This window comes from Tursiops truncatus, chromosome 12 (genome assembly GCF_011762595.2).
Source record: "Tursiops truncatus isolate mTurTru1 chromosome 12, mTurTru1.mat.Y, whole genome shotgun sequence".
Taxonomy (NCBI): domain Eukaryota; kingdom Metazoa; phylum Chordata; class Mammalia; order Artiodactyla; family Delphinidae; genus Tursiops; species Tursiops truncatus.
This window is the reverse complement of record NC_047045.1, coordinates 32,030,494-32,049,046: the sequence shown is the minus strand read 5'-3', so window position 1 is coordinate 32,049,046 and position 18,553 is coordinate 32,030,494. Positions and strand designations below refer to the sequence as shown.

The 18,553-nt window shown below is 40.4% G+C and overlaps 1 protein-coding gene and 1 long non-coding RNA gene across 2 annotated transcripts in view; one reads left to right on the top strand and one right to left on the bottom strand.

Annotated features, from left to right (window-relative positions):
• Window positions 1-18,553, bottom strand: part of LOC117314438 (uncharacterized) — a 420,056-nt gene that overhangs the window by 174,222 nt on the left and 227,281 nt on the right. The window lies entirely within an intron of this gene.
• MCHR2 (melanin concentrating hormone receptor 2) overlaps window positions 16,243-18,553 on the top strand; it is a 33,058-nt gene continuing 30,747 nt past the window's right edge. Inside the window, 1 exon segment of the mRNA XM_019929489.3 lies at window positions 16,243-18,077. The gene's annotated coding sequence lies outside the window, so the exon portion shown is untranslated.

The window sequence follows — 18,553 nt, the reverse complement described above, 5'->3', positions numbered from 1 at the left end:
CTTTAAGCATGCTCTTAAAAATACCACGTAAATGCCACTTAAAAAGGATAATGAAGCTTTACTAACACTCTAACAGATAACACCTTACCATAGACCAACCAGTTATGAGCAAATATAGTGTAAAGAAAGAACTTCACCTAAGAAAAGGAAAAGCCAGAATAGGTCAACCGATTTTTCACTTTGTTTTAAGACATTCTTGGTCATAATGATTTATAGTTGCTAAGACAGCATACATGATAATCTATGTTTATTCTTCAAAAAGCTGGAAAAAAATAAAGTGTAAATTGTTCCATGGACCTCATTGCCAATCGTGAGTTTTAAACATAAGCACCTGTGAGTGTTTGAAATGAATGAAAATGCCAAGGCCACTTAAAGAATATAAACAAATGTCAACAGTGACTCAGAGTCCCCAAAATAAATTAAAAGGGAGTCATTTCCTACATATTTCCCGAAAGCCCTGTGTTTTCTTTGGTGCTTGGCATTGTGACTAAGCTTGAAAAAGAGCTCTACTGTGTGTGCTCCACATTTCTCAAAACTGAGGAGTATTTCAGGTTATTCATTCTTGGTTTGGGCACCAACATGGCTTCTGAGTAACTTTAATAGTAACTTTAATGGTAAATATTAGATATGTGATGTTTGAAAAAAAAAACCAATGAAAGTAATTTAAATTGATCAGTTTAATTCATTGGTCATTTATTTAAAAAATAAATGTTCTTATACTGATTATAAAATCATTCTAAAATAGGGCTGGCATCAGCAGTGGACAATAACTTTTAATCACTTAGAAATTTGGAGCCACACAATACAAGTCATTGATGTGAAAGTCAGCAGCCATGAGAAGGTAAATGAAGACTTACTAATAAGCAAAGTTTGAGAGAGTTTAATTGATTGGTAAGGCCTGAAAATCACTGTCAATTGTTCTAAGAGTTCATCTCAGGTTTCTTAATAGCAAGTCTAGGATTTACACAAATTGCCCTTAAGAAATTTTTTAAATTCCAAGGTATATGTTCTATAGGATATTATTATGATATAAAGGTACCAAAATGAAATGAGTTTGGAAAGACATGAGTTAATGCAGTCCTTCTCAGAGCCTTTAATGTATCACAGTGGATTATGACTCTCAAAGAAGGAGTGAAGGAGTTAGATAGTATACAGTGTGTCCCAAACTCTTTTGACCATTATACCAGTTATCTATGTCCACAATAATTCTGGATGATAAGCCATTCCAAACTCAGTGGCTTAAAATAACCATCACTTGTTCTCACAGATCAGCAGTTTGACTGAAGCTCTGCTTCAAGCTGCAGGTCTGTGGATCAGGGTCTTCCACACTCCTCTTGCTCTTCTCAGCCTGGCAGGCTAGCCAAAAACATGTTCTTCTCAGACAATGGCAGAAGTACAAAAGGGGCAGTGAAAATACACGCTACCTCTTAAATGCAAGTCTTAGAATTGTCACACTGTCTCTCTAACCCACATTCAACTGGACAAAGCAAGTCACATGACCAAAGTAAAGGAGTGATAAAATATGCTCTGTCCATAATGATGTCATTTCAAGGAAGTAGATCCAAGGAGGAGTAAAAGAACTGAAACCAATAATCCAACCTCTCATAACCATAGAACCCTTTGTTTATAGATCATCTCATGGCACTAGGGTTCTATGGAACACACTTTCAGAAACATTGCTATACCTCACTGGTGTTTGTGCAATGCTCATATTAGTGGGAACAAAATAACATTAAACAGCAACATCCTGAGATGCAGCAGTCTGAGAGATGTTTTTAAAACTCACAATCTAAATGGGCATCCGCTAGATTCCTAACAGAAAAAAATCTTCCACCTATCGGGACTTTAAATCCCTCCTATTGTCACAGCTCACTAGGAACTCAACCCCTAGAGTGAGTATGAACACAATGCACTACCAAACGTAAAATAGATAGCTAGTGGGAAGCAGCCGCATAGCACAGGGAGATCAGCTCCGTGCTTTGTGACCACCTAGAGGGGTGGGATAGGGAGGGAGACGCAAGAGGGAAGAGATATGGGAACATATGTATATGTATAACTGATTCACTTTGTTATAAAGCAGAAACTAACACACCATTGTAAAGTAATTATACTCCAATAAAGATGTAAAAAAAAAAATGCATTCAGTTTGGAAAGAAAGCACTTCTCGACAGCCCCAGCCAGAACATTATAAAGCCTTTCGGAGGGAGGCAGATCCTTCTGTAGGAGTGGGTGATTACGACTCAGTTCTCAGAAGCTGTGCTTGAGCAAGTGTAGAGCCAAAGACCAAGTTGACAGCAGGTGGATCTGGGAGAGAAGTGACATCCCAGCCCAGGCTAGGGTCCTGAGGAGAAAGCCACACAAGGTCAGCATGGAGATGTTCCCGAATAGTCCTTTAATATAGAGGAATAGACACCAGGACCCCTTGTGTGCCCTTGCAATCCATGTATGCACATGTGTAGAACAAATTGAACCTCATTCGAATCAGCATGTGTGGTCCATCATCTCATTCATTCTTTTTGTTATTTTTACAAGACCAGAATCAATGAATCCCTTCAAAAATTCTTGAACCAGATGAAAGTTTATCTGATAAGCATAGTCAGAAGTCTGTGTCCAGAGTGGGATAAGCCAGGTCAGCAGCAGCTCCCACAGACACCACCAGCCCAGTTTCCAGCTTAGAAAAAAAGGCACTAATGTTTCGGGGCGAGGTTTTAACTCTGAATTCCAGCTCCCCTGGTGCTCTCTAAAGCAGGTGACGTCATCAAAAGAACTCACAGTTTAGGGTGAGAAATGAATGGGATTCTATTCTACTTCACTGCCTATTGTCTACTTTAACTTTTACCTCACTTTCTTTATTAGTAAAAATGAGATAACACCCATTCTGTGTACCTTCCAGAGTTGTTACAAAAATAAATATGTAATGACACTTATATATATATATATTTATATATATATATATATAAATGCCACCATAATGTAAGATGAGGCCACATATCCATCATCAACATCTACGGAAATTGTCAAACATAAGCAAGGGTGCAATTAAGCGGTCTCACGCACAAGCGTTCTAGCTACCAACACCTAGTAAAACACAATGCAACATATTGAGCTATTAAAAAAAAATGGTTCCTTCGCTTTTACAATATGGCAACAACAAAAAGGATTTCTTCATCCCTCATTTAGAGTATGCAATTAGAATTTGATTGTCATCATCATTATCAATCACTGGAACAAAGAATTGGAGCGGCAAATATTATTATTGCAGAGACCTCTTCTTTTTTAAGATAGATGCCTCCACGTAAGAACTACAAGACAAGCTACCCTTGGGTTTACGTGGGAAAGACTCAAAATCTTGTCAGGGATAGAAAACTTGAACAGAGAAATAAACTTCAAGAATTTAACTTGGAGAAAAGGTAAGGTTTATGAGCTCATAGCGGACTACATTTCTATATTATCAGAGAAACAGAAAATGCTTTTCAGCAAGGGTTTGTGGCAGAAGTTTCGATAACAGATGAGATCAACCTAAGGCATGAATCAGCTGGTTGGTTTCTTTTCTCTTTCCTCAAAGGTGTCACGATGAAATCTCACTTGTCACACTTACTAACAATCCTCACACGCTTCTAGGATCTTGGCCACTAAGTCTCCCACTTTACACTCTCTTTAAGTTCTTTTTCCCGTATTCATTCCCTTGGTTTTTCTATGAGAGATTTTAGAGCACGTACTCATTTAAAGGCAATATATTTTGCATACACTGATAACTCTACGGCAACTTCAGTTCTAAATGTATAATCAGTGATAGTACACTTGTTTTTAAAAAGGCTGATCTGCGGAATTTCTGAGCCAATTTCTCCAATCTTTCAAGTTTTTCTGATTTTTCTAATTTAAGGTACAAACACATGACATTTCACCACGCCGCTCTGGCCACCCAGATTAGAGAAGGAGGAAAGATTCTAAAAGGTACTGTAATTGCCATTATCATAACACTTATTGAGCACTTACTACAAGCCAGGTCTGGTTCAAATGCTTTTGCATATGTCATCCCAAGGAAGCTTTCCAGCATCCATGGGAGGGAATTATTACAATCCTCAGTTTACAGAAGGGGCAACTGAGGATTAGAGACATTAAGGAACCTGCTCAAGGAAACTGCCTAAGAGTAAATGACAACGCTGGGATGGCATCAGGGCTGCCTATCTTCGAAACCCCACAAGGCTCCCTTGGTCAAGAAGAAGTGATCCAGCTCCAGCTCCATAAATGTCACCTTATTTGCTAACTAGCAACTGAGGCCAACCGATTTGATCAAGGAGAAAACATGAAGCTCAACGTCATTATCGAGCAGTTTTTCTGGGCTGAATTAATAGTTTTGTTTTGTTTTTTGTTTTTGTTTTTTTGGAATACCAAAGAGATTTAAACAGGCTAAGCCAAAGTTTCTAAAAAGAAACTAGTTCCTTGGTGGTATTATAAGTTTCTTCTTCCCTCCCTCCCTTCTTTCCTTTAAATCCTTGGAACATGAATAAACATTTGTTGAAATAAAAAGAAGCTCGAATATCTATTCCTTCACGCCTTAGCTGAAAACACCTACAAATGTTCATAGGAACTTATGTGACTATCAGTGACTTTAAAAAAAACAAGCTCCGCGAGAGCAGAGATGTTTTAACATTTTATTCGCTACAGCCTTCCAAGCTCCTAGAAGGGCTCCTGGCACACAGCCGGCGCTCAATAAGGATGTGCTGATTGGATGAAGCCTGCTTTAAGTGGCAAGGGCTAGCCGGCCCTCTGGGCCTCTGGCCGCTTCTTGGTCCCGACACTCCTTTGGAAATGGAGATAGGGTGGGCTTCCCACCTGTCTTAGACCGCGGACCGGGATCCAGACCCTCCCACTCCTCCCCACCTCCCCGCAGCTGGAAGCAGCTGCGCGCAGTTTTGCCACCAGGGCTTGTCTACTAGGACTCCAGTCGTGCGGAGAAGGGCGCTCGGACCGCTGGCCGCCGTGTCCCTCACTCCACGGGGGGAAGACACAGGTGACGTTTCCGGGGGCCGGAACACGAGGGCCGGGGCGCCGACACTGGGCCCTCCTGGGGTCCGGGGACCGCGCGGGGGACCGTCGGGTGCCAGCTCCACCCGCCGCTCCTCCCAGAGGGTGGGTCCACCGACAGGTGTCCCATCGCTGTGAGCATCTTCTCTCCAGCCCCGGAAGGTACACAGCGGGCTTCTGCGGAGGCGCCGGAGGGACGGAGCGGGGCGGGTGGCCGGCGGGTTTCATACTCAGTAAAGAAAATGGAAACATAGGTGGGAAAAGCAAGGCAGGATGGCTTTCAGGGAAGCAGCAGCCTCGTCTCAGAAAGCTGGAGCGCGCAGAGCTCACGCATCCCGCGTCTTTCCAGGAGGAAAAATGCTTAAATAGAGTGGCGAAGGCGAGGCATGGATCACTGGGTTATGTTTTCCTAATCAGGGGTTCCGGGTGCCTTTTCTGAACTAGAAAAGCCAAATACGGTTCTTCACACAAGTTGATGCCCCTCTCCCCCTCAGCCCACATCCCGTGTTCGCGCCTTTGGGCACTTGCTTAACCTTATATTACTCATCTGTCACATGGTGCGTGCAACGTCGTCTGAACTCTGCCGATGCCCTTAGGAAGTTAGCAGCTGTCAGGCAACTGGGGAGAGCGGGGAGAAGAAAGCGTGGGCTTTTGCACATCAGCCCGGGGCTTCTCAGAGCCTTTGGGAAACTCTTTCTAAAAGTTCTTTCTTTAGCAATGAGAGAGAAATCAGTTCTCTTATACTTCTTAATAAGGTTTTGTTCCAAAGTCTGATATCTTTATTTGTAGTGGAATCTTCTTATTAAAATGCCCCTGAATCTACTACTAAAGAAACAGGCATAAACATGCAACTGTTTTCATTTCCTGTATGCACAGAAGTTTCACTGAACTTAGCTCAGTGCAAATTTGGGGGCCAGGTGTTTTCAGTGAATGTTTTCTAACTTTTTAATATTGCATTTTCTACTTAACCTGTTTGTTACTATAACTTAGTGGGTAGAGATGTGGAGAGGGGGTGCCGACTGGCTGGATATGACTGGATTGGTAGCCCATCATTTGTTTTTCACTCGGATCATGACATCTGTTTCACGTCACAATGGAATTGGCCTCTTGCCAAGCAGACATGCCCTCACCTATTGTCTCGTGGTTGTGATAAGATAATTACGAGGACAATATTGTTTGACTCCTAGCCTAGCACAGGCTGTTAAACTGCACAAAGCAATCCAATTCCAAGAAAATAGTCTTTCTAGCCTGGGGAATAAAGTACATCAATGCACAGGCCACCTAATGTTTCTGAAATATTAATGTTGATTGTTAAGCAGAGATTGAGTAGGGAAGGGAAACCACCAGGCAGTTTAAAGAGGAGCCAGGAATAGTCCTATGGGTCCAACATGCTATGAGGGAACCAACTTCATGTTTAGCGTCAGTCTGCTTTCCTCAAACACCAGAAATGGATTTGGGGGTAGGATGACTGCAATATAGTGATAAGTCCAGTATCTATTTTGAGAGTTGAACCTGTACCTCTTAACACAAGTGATAGGCTAAATGTGCAAGGTGCAGCAGTTGTCCTACCAGGCACCCCAAACTCCCCGGTTAACTAGGTTGGTCCCAGGCTAGGATATGGGGCTTCCCTCTACAGAACCTCTGAAAGCCCACTAGACCCAACGGTCAAGGCAGTGGTTGGTCAGAGGTCCTAGCTGCCCTGGCAAGGAGAGTCACAGCCCCCACTCCGCAAAAGACCAAGGATGGGAAATGCTCCCTTACCTTGAAGACACCGGGATGCTTCTGCCTGTCACCAGGACACCCCCTGCTGCAACCCACCTGGAGGGAACCAAGGCTATCACTTACCTTATGTCTCAGACTTACTCACCCCCAACCCCCTGTGCAATTATTTTTAACATTCTGATCCTCAGAAGTGAAATGAAACAAATACAGGTGGGGGAAATTGAAGAAAGCTGGAGATGGGGAAGGAAAAGGGGGAAGCCTTCTTCATGCCTCAGCTGAAGGAAAGAAAAGAAAAAATTTTGTCAAGAGCCTACTCTGCTTTCCACAAGGTTTGAGTGCTTCATTTCATCAAACCCTCACAAGCACTATGTAAAGTAGAGAGTATTATTCCCACTTCACCCATGGGGAAAACATGGGTGGGAAAAATGAGGATCAGAGAGGTCAGTGACTACTTGAAGTCACACAGCTAGAAAGTGACAGGGCTCAGATTAGGCCCTAAGCTGTCTGATTCCTCCAGGAAGGTGGTGTGTTTGACCTGTGAGGACGGGTGAGGAAAGCCCATGTGCCTCTGTTCTCTCTGTCTGTCTAGCTCCCAGCTTTCCTGAGGAGGGGGGGCTTGGAATAAAACTGCCAGAAGCTGTGCCCCAGGGTAGTACAGACACCTGGGGTCTCTTATAGAGGTGCTGGACCCCAGAGACGGCTCTGCTGCCCCCCTTTCCGCATCCTCTATCTCCATTCCTGCATTCTCTCACCCCAAACTACCAAATGCTAGGGTTCCAGAACCATTGGCGTATATCCTTTCTCTCCCTGGTGTACCACCCTTTTGCCCCATACCTGGGTTTCTTCTTTCTATCCCACGCTAACACAATTGGGAATGTTATAAAGATCCCTCAGAATAAAGCAGGAGATGCACATCTAAGGGCCCAGACTAAGTGTGGCTTCAAGCTCTACAGAATCCAGGACCTGGTGCTTCCAAGGAGCTGGATCCCCTGCTGAGGGTGGGAATGGCGAGAGGGGGGATGACTGGGAATGCTTAGCCAGACTCAGGGGTCCCACTGTCTTTGGAAAGGGAAGGAACAAATGGAAAGGAAGGAGACAGAGACAGAGAGGGAGAGAGAGAATGGTTCTTACACAGGGAAAACTTTATGATTATAGAGAAGTTTTGAAAAATTAGATTTGACTGTGTAAAAATTAATGCTGACAAAAATGACAGTCTTCTTAAAATTTCCTGTGACTTACAGCTAATTACCATACAGCACAGTAACAATTGTGTTACTTCATTAAATTTCAGAATAACTTTGGTATGTTTTATTTAATTAAAATAATAAAACTCTTAACTCTGTATACTCAAGTCTAATAGAGTGGCTCATGGATCCCAGTATCTGGCATGATTACTCATTGCAATAAACACACGCACACAGACACACACACACACACACAGAGTAAATGGTGTGTTTGTCCTGCGACATTCTGAGAGACCTGGATGGAAACCATACTTCATAAGAAGGAATTTTATCCTTGAGGATGTATATTAAGCATGTAAAACATTGGCAGAGTTTTTGCCACACTGAACTCTAGTCTCATACATGTAGCAGCTCATTACCCCAGTTTCAAAGTAAGTTAATTACCACTGGGTTGCAAAGCACTGAAAACACTAAAGTCTCATCACCTGGGTCCCACACTGTCCTAAGTAAACCTGACATCCCACAGCGTCTAAATAATTGGGCTACTCATTTTACAATACTCTGATCATTCAGTTTCACTAAGATGGAACTTAGTTTTGGAGTTTTTTTAAGCCTATGAACTTCCAAATATACTTGCATGAAAAATGTCCTATAATCTTGAAACTGTAAAGAAAATATGTATTGCCATTCTTTTATAAAGTCTAGGTGACTCTTTCCTCCAACAAAATTCTTCAGAAATTTAAGAGAAGCTGCTCTCTTTGGTGGTGATTATTTCACAGAACACATATAAAAACATTTTTTCAAATAGAAATAGTATAAAATTATATACTATTAGAGCACTTCATTGCATAAATTCCACCTAAAATGTTTTATATTTTCAAGATCTAGAAGGGGAATTTATACAGTTTGTTCTTTATAGAGAGCTTCTACATGTGATTTTGCCAAAATATGTCTAGATTCTCTTCAAGCAACAATGATAGTCTATTAACACAAAGTCCAAGCAGCTCTTAGGAGCAGTTTGGGCCCCTAAAGAGAGAGGAAACATTTCAGGGAGACCGTGTGTGATTGTTTCCACCATCTTTTCAGGGTAGAGGTCAAAGGTCAACCATACAGCCTTGGAGATAGACAGAACTAGGTTTAATTTTTGTCCTACCACTCACTAACAGGGTGACCTGAGCCATGGCCTCATACTCTTAGCTTCAGTGTCCCCATCTGCAAAATGAAGATAATAGTAATATCTGCTTATGAATGTTATGTGTGAATTAAATGAGATAACATACATAAGGAGCTGAGTTCAGTGTCTGGCACGTTAAGAGTATTCTACGAATTTTGTTTATTATGATAATTGACACTCTACTTGTCTGTGTTGGGTTTTGGCTTCCCTTTTTTCATGAAAATCTAGGCAGTCATTTCAAATGTAGGGCGTACTTCTGTACATATAATCCTGGACCCTCTTCGACCATTGGAAATGCTTGTTTTTAACACGTGTTTTATGTTTGTTTTTCTCACTGGGAGTCACAGGTGTGTTTGTGTGACTGCTTATGTGTGTATGTGTGAATACCATCTAGCTTATGGAGACATTAAGCCTGATTTCTTCATTGACTCATAAATACCTTGAAAATTTAACATTAGCCAAGGGCAAATATTTATTATGGCTGTTCTTGAAGAGGTACCCAGTGTGTTATTCGTTAGATGGGAAAGACTATATAGCTAATGGTACCAACTCGTGCCCCAATCAGCTGTTACAAGATATGTGCAAAAAAATGGACTTGTGTCTTCATCCTGATCCTCACTGGCATTTAAAAGTCAAAAGTGAGAGGCAGGGCTGGTCCAGAGTAAAGGGTGAAGTATTTCTGTTCTGTCTCCATCTATGACAAGAGCTGTTGGTTGATTATTCCCTTCTCCTGGCATCGGGCTTGGGTGGCTGTGTGCCTCAGGGGACAATGTATCCAACCCCAGCCCCAGGGTGGGCAGGGGCGAATCTAGATTATTTTAGACCAATCGCTGAATTGCAATTAGTACTCCTTTTAGCATTGATTGGTTTAACAATGAGCATGTAGCACTTCCAGCCATCAGTACTTGAGGGGAGTCTGCAGGAAAGGCTGCTCAGAAAGGATTGCACATTCTTTAAAATGTCTACAAAAAAAGAATGGTTTCTTTTCTGACCTTTGTTGTGGGTATGTAAGGATGTGGTGTTTAAGGCTGCTGTCTTGTGGTTATGTAAGGACGTGGTGTTTAAAGCTGCTGTCCCCATCTTGTATCCCTGAGGGGACCAGCCTTGGAAAATGCTTACCTGACAAGGGTGGCTGCAGTGGAGACAGATGGAAAGGACCTGGAGCCCGATGTCACCACTAGGCCACTGAAATGAACAGTCTTGGAACCACCACCCTATCTCTGGACTTCTCTGTTAGGGTTAAGCTATTTAGGGTTGGTTCTTCTCAAACTGGAAGTTAAAAGCATCTCAAATGATTTTCCACATCAGCCAAACGAAACCAAACCAGAAATCTCTTGTAAGAAACCTACCCTTGAGAGATCACATGGGTTCAATATTCTGCTGGGGTTTATAGCTGCCTTTGTTCAAGGAATGCAGATGAACTCTAATGATTTTTACCCTAATCTGTTGTCTATTTTAATGCCTTTTTGAAAAAAAAGATTAACTCTCTCTAGGCTTGTTAAACTCTTACTTCATTTTATATATTATTGGCTTACAAATATAAAGAAATACATCATCTTTTGTACCCACGTAAAAATGTTAAATGATTTTTACTTTTGCATATTTTATGCCAGTGAAGTGACTTTCAGTCTCGTTCACATATTTATCCATTTATTTCTATTTTATTATGTTTCTTTTTTTACCTCTTTTTATATTTGTGCTTACTTTTTCCATGTACTGTCTTGATCTCTTTTGCTTTCGGTATAGGTTATCTTTTAAGTATGGGTGTGTGTATTTCTACTTTCAAGAGGCATGATGTAGAGGTAAAAACATGAAATTTTGTACAAAACTTTGGCTTAAATACTGGCTCTACCACCTACTTTTTGTGTAGCTTTTGGAAAATTCCTTAACCTAAAGCAAAAGGAAGAGTGGTGAGCATGGCATGTATTTCACTGTAGAGCCAATCCCAAAACAAGTGTAGAGGGTAGGATGGCATGTTATATGCCCTGAACATTTTTAACTACACACCTATCAAAAATTAGAAGAGAAAGAGGGAAAGAAGGTAGGAGGTAGAGTAAATTCACTTATGGCCTCATGTGTCATCTATGTGGGTCGAACGGTACATTATTCAAGCTGACAAAACCAGTATATAAAATATAAGAACATTGGGCTTCCCTGGTGGTGCAGTGGTTAAGAATCCGTCTGCCAATGCAGGGGACTCAGGTTTGATCCCTGGTCTGGGAAGATCCCACATGCCGTGGAGCAACTAAGCCCGTGCGCCACAACTACTGAGCCTGCATGCCACAACTACTGAGCCCGCGTACCTCAACTACTGAGCCTGTGTGCCACAACTACTGAAGCCTGAGCACCTAGAGCCCGTGCTCTGCAACAAGAGAAGCCACCGCAATGAGAAGCGAAGCCGCGCACCACAATGAAGAGTAGCCCCTGCTCGCCACAACTAGAGAAAGCCCGCAGGCAGCAAGGAAGACTCAATGCAGCCAAAAGATAAAATACAATAAAAAAAATAATCCTAAAGACTATGGGCATAGAAGTGTGAGGCACTGTAGAATTAAGTAGTAGTTATTATTTATGAGCACTTACTATATGTCTGGCACAATGCTTTACATGCATTATTTCATTCAATCCTCAAAACAACCCTTATGAGGGTAGGTACTGTTATCCCCCATTTTTCAAATGAATATTCCAAGGCACAGAAAAATGAAGTGACCTGCCCGAGGTCACAGCTAATGTCAGAGCCAGGATTTAGTCTTAGGCATTCAGACTCCAGAGCCTACACTCTTAATCATGACATAAACCTCTAAGTCCTCTTAATTCCTTTGTGATTTTTTTTAATATGTTAGTGGTTTAAGGAATATTTTCTTGGCTATGGCTGGGTTCGTATCAAACATTCTTTCCCACAAACACTCCTGATCAGGGGGCACCATTCAATTCACTCTAGAGAGAGAAAGGTCAAGTACTAAGAAGTCTGGGATGAAAACCAAGTATGGGCTCAAAACAAACAAAAAAAGACAAAACACAAACATGAGTCACTATGTTCATATAAGACTACTTAAATACTGCTAGCAGATTTTCAGCAACAAGCAACTGTTTTTTTTCTTTCCAGGATGGGCGCTCAAGTGCCTAGGGTGGAAGTGTTCAGATGCCCATGATTTTTTAAAAAATAAAACATCTTTGTTTTTGGCTTCAATATAGAATACTAAGTAATAGATACATGCATTGCTAATTTTTTTATTTGGACCACAGCTTAGGACAATCTGTACTTAGAATATTAAAAATAATATTGATGATAGTAAATAAGGAAATGAAGTATTATCTTTGATGACTAAGTTAAGGATTAGCAGCTAGGAAAACCACTGTTTTCACTGTAGTGGATTGCTGATTGTCAAACTAAAATGTCTCTTATTTTATGAGCATTTGACCTATCTGTGAGAAGCGTTAAGTTATCTAAGGGTTTCCTTTGACATCCACTCAAATACGTAATGACTTTTTATCATAAAACCTGCAGCATAAATGAATACTAGTTTTTCATGCATCCCTTCTGGGTTTGTACCATCTGAATTAATATTGAATTGATATATCTTTTCTTTGATGTTTTGGAAATTAGTTTTATGTAATCAGTACCTGTCAGTGGAACACTGAATATTGACAAATGAAGAATTTTTCCACATTCTCATTGCTATTATATACCTAACTACCAATTTTTAGGTCAGCCAGGGTTTGATTCATCCCTGAAAATCCCAATGTAGATGGTATTTTATTGGTGGTACTGTCTAGTCTTTGGGAATCTTATATCAGAAAATTCCCGTTCTCTTTCCCTCTCCCTCTCTCTCTCTCTCTCTCTCTCTCTCTCTCTCACACACACACACACACACACACACACACACACAAACATACCCACACACTTCCATACAAAAGCAGCCTCAGTTTCAGCGTGCTCTGCCCTGCCCTGGCAACCAGATGTTCCCAGGTAAAGTGATCTCTCCTTATCATGGGAACGGTCCAGATTCAATGGAGTATGATGGAGTATATTGACCTGCCTTTGGTCCGTCTTACTTATCCGCATGGGAGAGTCTGTGGTGCCTGGAAAAGTCACCTGGAAACAAGTATGTCACAAAGCTCCACAGTTGGTTGAGTAAAGCCTGCCAGTGTGCTTTTAGAATGCTTTCTTTCTCATTAATTTACAGATAAACTGCAAAACAGAATAATCAGTATGTAAATTGAAATGATCAAATTAATCAAAATCTATATCAAACATAAGCCACTATGTTCATATGAGACTACTTAAATAACACTAGCAGATTTTCAGCAACAAACTCTCTTCTCTAAATAAAAGCTTATGGATCAACTGGGTGAAATGCCAAGTCATAAAAAAATTATTCTTTTTTAAATTTAACTGTCTTTGCCAAGAAGGAACATAAATTTTTCAGAAATTTTCTTCTTTAATCCTATTTAGGATTATACCCCATATAATTCTTAAAACAGATATGAGGTAGATAAGAATTATATTAATTAAAAGGCATTAAATGAATAACAATGTAAATAACTATTGTATAAATTATCAAGGACATTTTCTCTAATCAGCCTTCTAAGGCAGCTCTGTCCAACAGAAAAATGAGCCACCAAGGCAAGCCACATATGTATTTCCTAGTAGCCACATTTAAGAAGTAAAAAGGAACAGGTAAGATTAACTTTAATAATATATTTTATTTAACCCATTATATAAAAATTATCATTTCCATTTGTAATCAAGATAAACTTGTAATTAAGGCACTATTTTATATTTTTTATACTTAGTCTTCAAAATCTGGTGTATATTTTATACTTACAGTGCATCTCAATTCAGACAAGCCATATTTCAAGTGCTCAGTAAGTCACATGTGGCTTGTGGTTGTGTGGTGCTAGGGAAAGGTCAATTTCACATGCATACTGTGCTACTATATTAGGTGATAGGAAAAAATGATGAATAAAACATGAGGGCAAAATGCAGGAATTCTTTTGAGCTAGGGACCTTCCTAGTGGGTCCAGGACTACTAGCCTATTTGTACCTTTCTGCAAATTAGAGATTCTCTCCTTCCCCAAGTGCCTTGACTCCCATCTGTCAGAAAATGGACATAATATGCCAATTTTATTAAAACAAGATAATCTACTACCATCTGCCAGAAAAATGTTTTAATAAATATCTAAACCTATGATGCCTACAAAGTAAATGAACAACCCTCCCTTAGATGCAGCACCTTTGATCAGTGCACAACCTGTACAATTGTCCTAGAAGCCCTGCTGGTTCCCTTAACCTAATTCTGGCCATGGCACTTCTCCTCTTCCCAATTCCATCCCTGCCTGCATTCCAACCAACATCAGAAAAACAGGACTTTGTAATACTACTTCACAAATTCCATTGCGTGATGCTAGCACAAATTGTGAAGAAGGTACATGTTTTTGTATCCTGGCCTCCTTTATCTGTATTCCACACATAACCCCCCAACGTGCTACCTTCCTCCTTCAAGAAAGGCCAATGGATAACCTATACTTCTAATGAATTACCTTGACTTCCCATAGCCTCCCGTAGATTCTAAAAGCTAGGCAGAATCAGGACATTCCCCCTTAACACAACCTGCTTTCAGAGAAGGTTCAGATGGCAGTCTTGAATTCTGCATCACACATTTAATACAATACTTCATTTTCTAAGGGGTTTTCACATTATAAGCACCATTCATACCATGCGATAAAAGTCTACATTCTCAGTTAAATTAATTTCAAGCATCATCAAGCAAGTAAGAGGAGGGGCATCTTCCTGTCCTGTCATGGCTGAAATGTTGTTAATGAAGTGGAAACCTACCTTGCCTTGGTCATGACCCTGCCAGACAGGGCTATCAGCTGTGATTTTTTTTCACATTTCTCCATACCTCTGCCATATAACATTGAAATCTCTGCTCAAGTTGATTCTTCAAGTGTTCTTGAAGAATCAAGAACAGAATAGGTTCCCTGCCTATTCAATTTGTGGGTGTAATCCTTGAGTTTACCACATATTGCAAGTATTTACATTGTTTACATTTATTTCCAGGAAAGTAATGCTATGGCCTCTGATTTAAGATTGGCATGATAAATGGTACTTATCAACCAGTAAACTTCAAGTGTTTTAATTAACCGGTAATAGCCTTGTTTTTAAATGAGTCCTTCTTCATTCCAAAGCTTAGGAAATAGTATGAAATTTTGGGTTTTTGATTCAATACTTTGCTGTATTTTTTTTAATTGTCAGGGTATGTGAAACTGACTTATCCATTAGGCAAAGAAGCCACAGCACCCAGGGCCCACAATAGTTTTAGTGGCCAATGAAAATGGTTTAATTTCTTTTAAATTGAGGAGGAAAAATAAATATAATCTAAGCTAGATTACATTCAACTTTATACCAATACAATTGTAAAACATAATTTTTAATATTTTTTTATGGAGGAATTGGCTCATGAAAGTAAAAGTTAACTAAGACCCATGAAACTAATGATGCAGCCCTTCTCTGGACAATACCACAACTCCCAGAAACTGTCTCACAGATACATTGTTCTTCCTAAGCAAAGAGTATATTTCCTTCAGGATTTCTTTCCAACTATTGTAAAAAAAAAACTTCTTTAGCAAGATGATAAGCTGGAGTTTTCCTAAGACTCTAAAGAATCATAGATAAGGAATGCCTAGAATGTGAGATCTAGGCTGTCTAACCTGCTTTCAAATCCACAAAGAAAATGCCCTCCAGCTAATATAGTTCAAGGTCAAAGGAGATTTCAAATGTGCTAATTAAAATGAGAGATATTGTTTGAGCAGAGGAAAACTAATTTTTGTTCACACATTATGAGAGTGATTCATGAATAAGATTGTTTGAGCAGAGGAAAACTAATTTTTGTTCACACATTATGAGAGTGATTCATGAATAAGTGGGATAACGTGTCAGACTGTATCCCAGACCTTAGTTGCTTATCAGAAGTTAAGCATTTGCTCAAAACTACAATGAGATATCATCTCACACTGGTCAGAATGGCCATCATCAAAAAATCTGGAAACAATAAATGCTGGAGAGGGTGTGGAGAAAAGGGAACACTCTTGCACTGTTGGTAGGAATGTAAATTGATACAGCCACTATGGAGAACAGTATTGAGATTCCTTAAAAAACTAAAAATAGAACAACCATACGACCCAGCAATCCCACTACTGGGCATATACCCTGAGAAAACCATAATTCAAAAAGAGTCATGTACCAAAATATTCATTGCAGCTCTATTTACAATAGCCAGGACATGGAAGCAACCTAAGTGTCCATCAACAGATGAATGGATAAAGAAGATGTGGCACAAATATACAATGGAATATTACTCAGCCATAAAAAGAAATGAAATTGAGTTATTTGTAGTGAGGTGGATGGACCCAGAGTCTGTCCAATAAAGATGTTTTAAAAAAAGGCAAAAATAAAATAAAATAAAATGAATGACTAATAAGAACCTGCTGTATAAAAAATAAATAAAATTTGGAAAAAAAAAAGAAGTTAAGCATCTGCCTACATCAAACCAAATCACCAAAATATAATCTCATAATAAAAGTGAAATTGAAGTCAAAAGGAGGGGCTCTCCTGGTGGTGCAGTGGTTAAGAATCCACCTGCCAAAGCAGGGGACACGGGTTTGAGCCCTGGTCCGGGAAGATCCCACATGCCGTGGAGCAACTAAGCCCATGCACCACAACTATTGAGCCCGCGAGCCACAACTACTGAAGCCCGTGCGCCTAGAGCCCATGCTCCGCAACAAGAGAAGCCACTGCAATGAGAAGCCTGTGCACCGCAATGAAGAGTAGCCCCCGCTTGCCACAACTGGAGAAAGCCCATGCAGCAATGAACACCCAACGCAGCCAAAAATAAAATTAATTAACTAAAAGAAAAAAAGAATGATTCAAAAAAGTCAAAAGGAAATCAACATCAGGTAAGCATCAGCACTATGGATTCTATAAGCCTAAGATCGCTTTGGATGTGGTGGAATGTGTGAGCTGCTAACAAAGAAATGTGTGTGGCAAGGAGCCAGCAAGTGTCGGAGGCAAGAAGGAGGCACATCTCTTAAGGAGGCACATGCCCTGATCCCAGCCAGCACCTCTTACCTTAGCAAGGCTTGAGGAGTCCATGTGCAGAGACTGGAAGGTGCTGGTGTAAAAGAAACTGCCAGAAGGTGAGCTGAAGTAAGACACAGGGGCCTGAAAACACCTGGAGGTCAGGTGGGTGCGTCGGCAAACATGACGTAGCTGGGGAGCGCTGTCAGAAAGCCACAGGTGAGCCTTCCTTAAAGCTGACAGATTTGGCCCGTTAGCAGCAGCCACTCTGCGGTAGCGTTTTTTGAACAAGGGCCTGGGTAGGCGGTGGTTTGAAGGACTGAGCTGCAGGGCAGCCCTGTTTACACAAGCAGAGCCTGGAGCAGCCCTGCCCCTTCACCCCATCAATCACCAGCAGTGGCTTCATCTCCTAGGGCACTAATGCCATTTGTTGATGCCCCAAAACCACACAGAGTAGGCGTCCACCAGATTATAACTTGTTTTCATATAGGGTGAAAATACTCAGACATAAAAAGATTGAGACTTGTGAAAAATCACATGGTTTCCTAAGGCTATAGATTCTCAACTCGGAGAATAGATGATATATTATAAGCATCGTCATTTGAAGAGATAATTAAATTTATGCTACCAAAACACGCAGAAGAAGAGTATTTTAGAAGTTTGTTAGGAAATGAATTAAAAAATCACATTATTTTCCTGGATTTTCTGTTTGGGGTATTTTTAGCTATTTAAAATTTATAATGTGCTATCCTGTCTTTTCTCATTGTAAATAAATATTTGCAGTCGTTTGTAACTTTGTGTTTTTCTTAAAGAGCATCTCCGCCATCGTATAGACTTAAGGACCTACAGATCTCCTGCCTCAGCTCCGGACTGTCTACCCACCCCACCAAATGTAAGATCCAATTCCTGCATTCGTTCAGTGGAGAAAAACTTCTCTCTGCTTAGTTAGCAAAGGAATTTAAGTGAAGGATGCTGTGAATGTTTGGGATTAAAAGTGAAATGGCTTTGTATCAAAGGTGAGCATAAAGTTCAGTTGTTTAGGCTACATCGGTTACAGTGTTCAGCTACTACTTATCCTAAGGAAATGGGTGAGCAGCAGAAATAAACTGATGGGTATGTTTAAAACACACTGCCAGTTTGTTTTCTGTATCTGTGAGTCTGTTTCTGTTTTGTTATATTTGTTCATTTGTTTCATTTTTTTAGATTCTACGTATAAGTGAAAACATACATTATTTGTCTTTCTCTGTCTGACTTATTCCACTAAGCATAATACACTCTAGATCCATCCATGTTGTTACAAATGGCAAATTTTTTTCATGGCTGAGTAATATTCCATTGTATATATATACCACATCTTCTTTATTCATT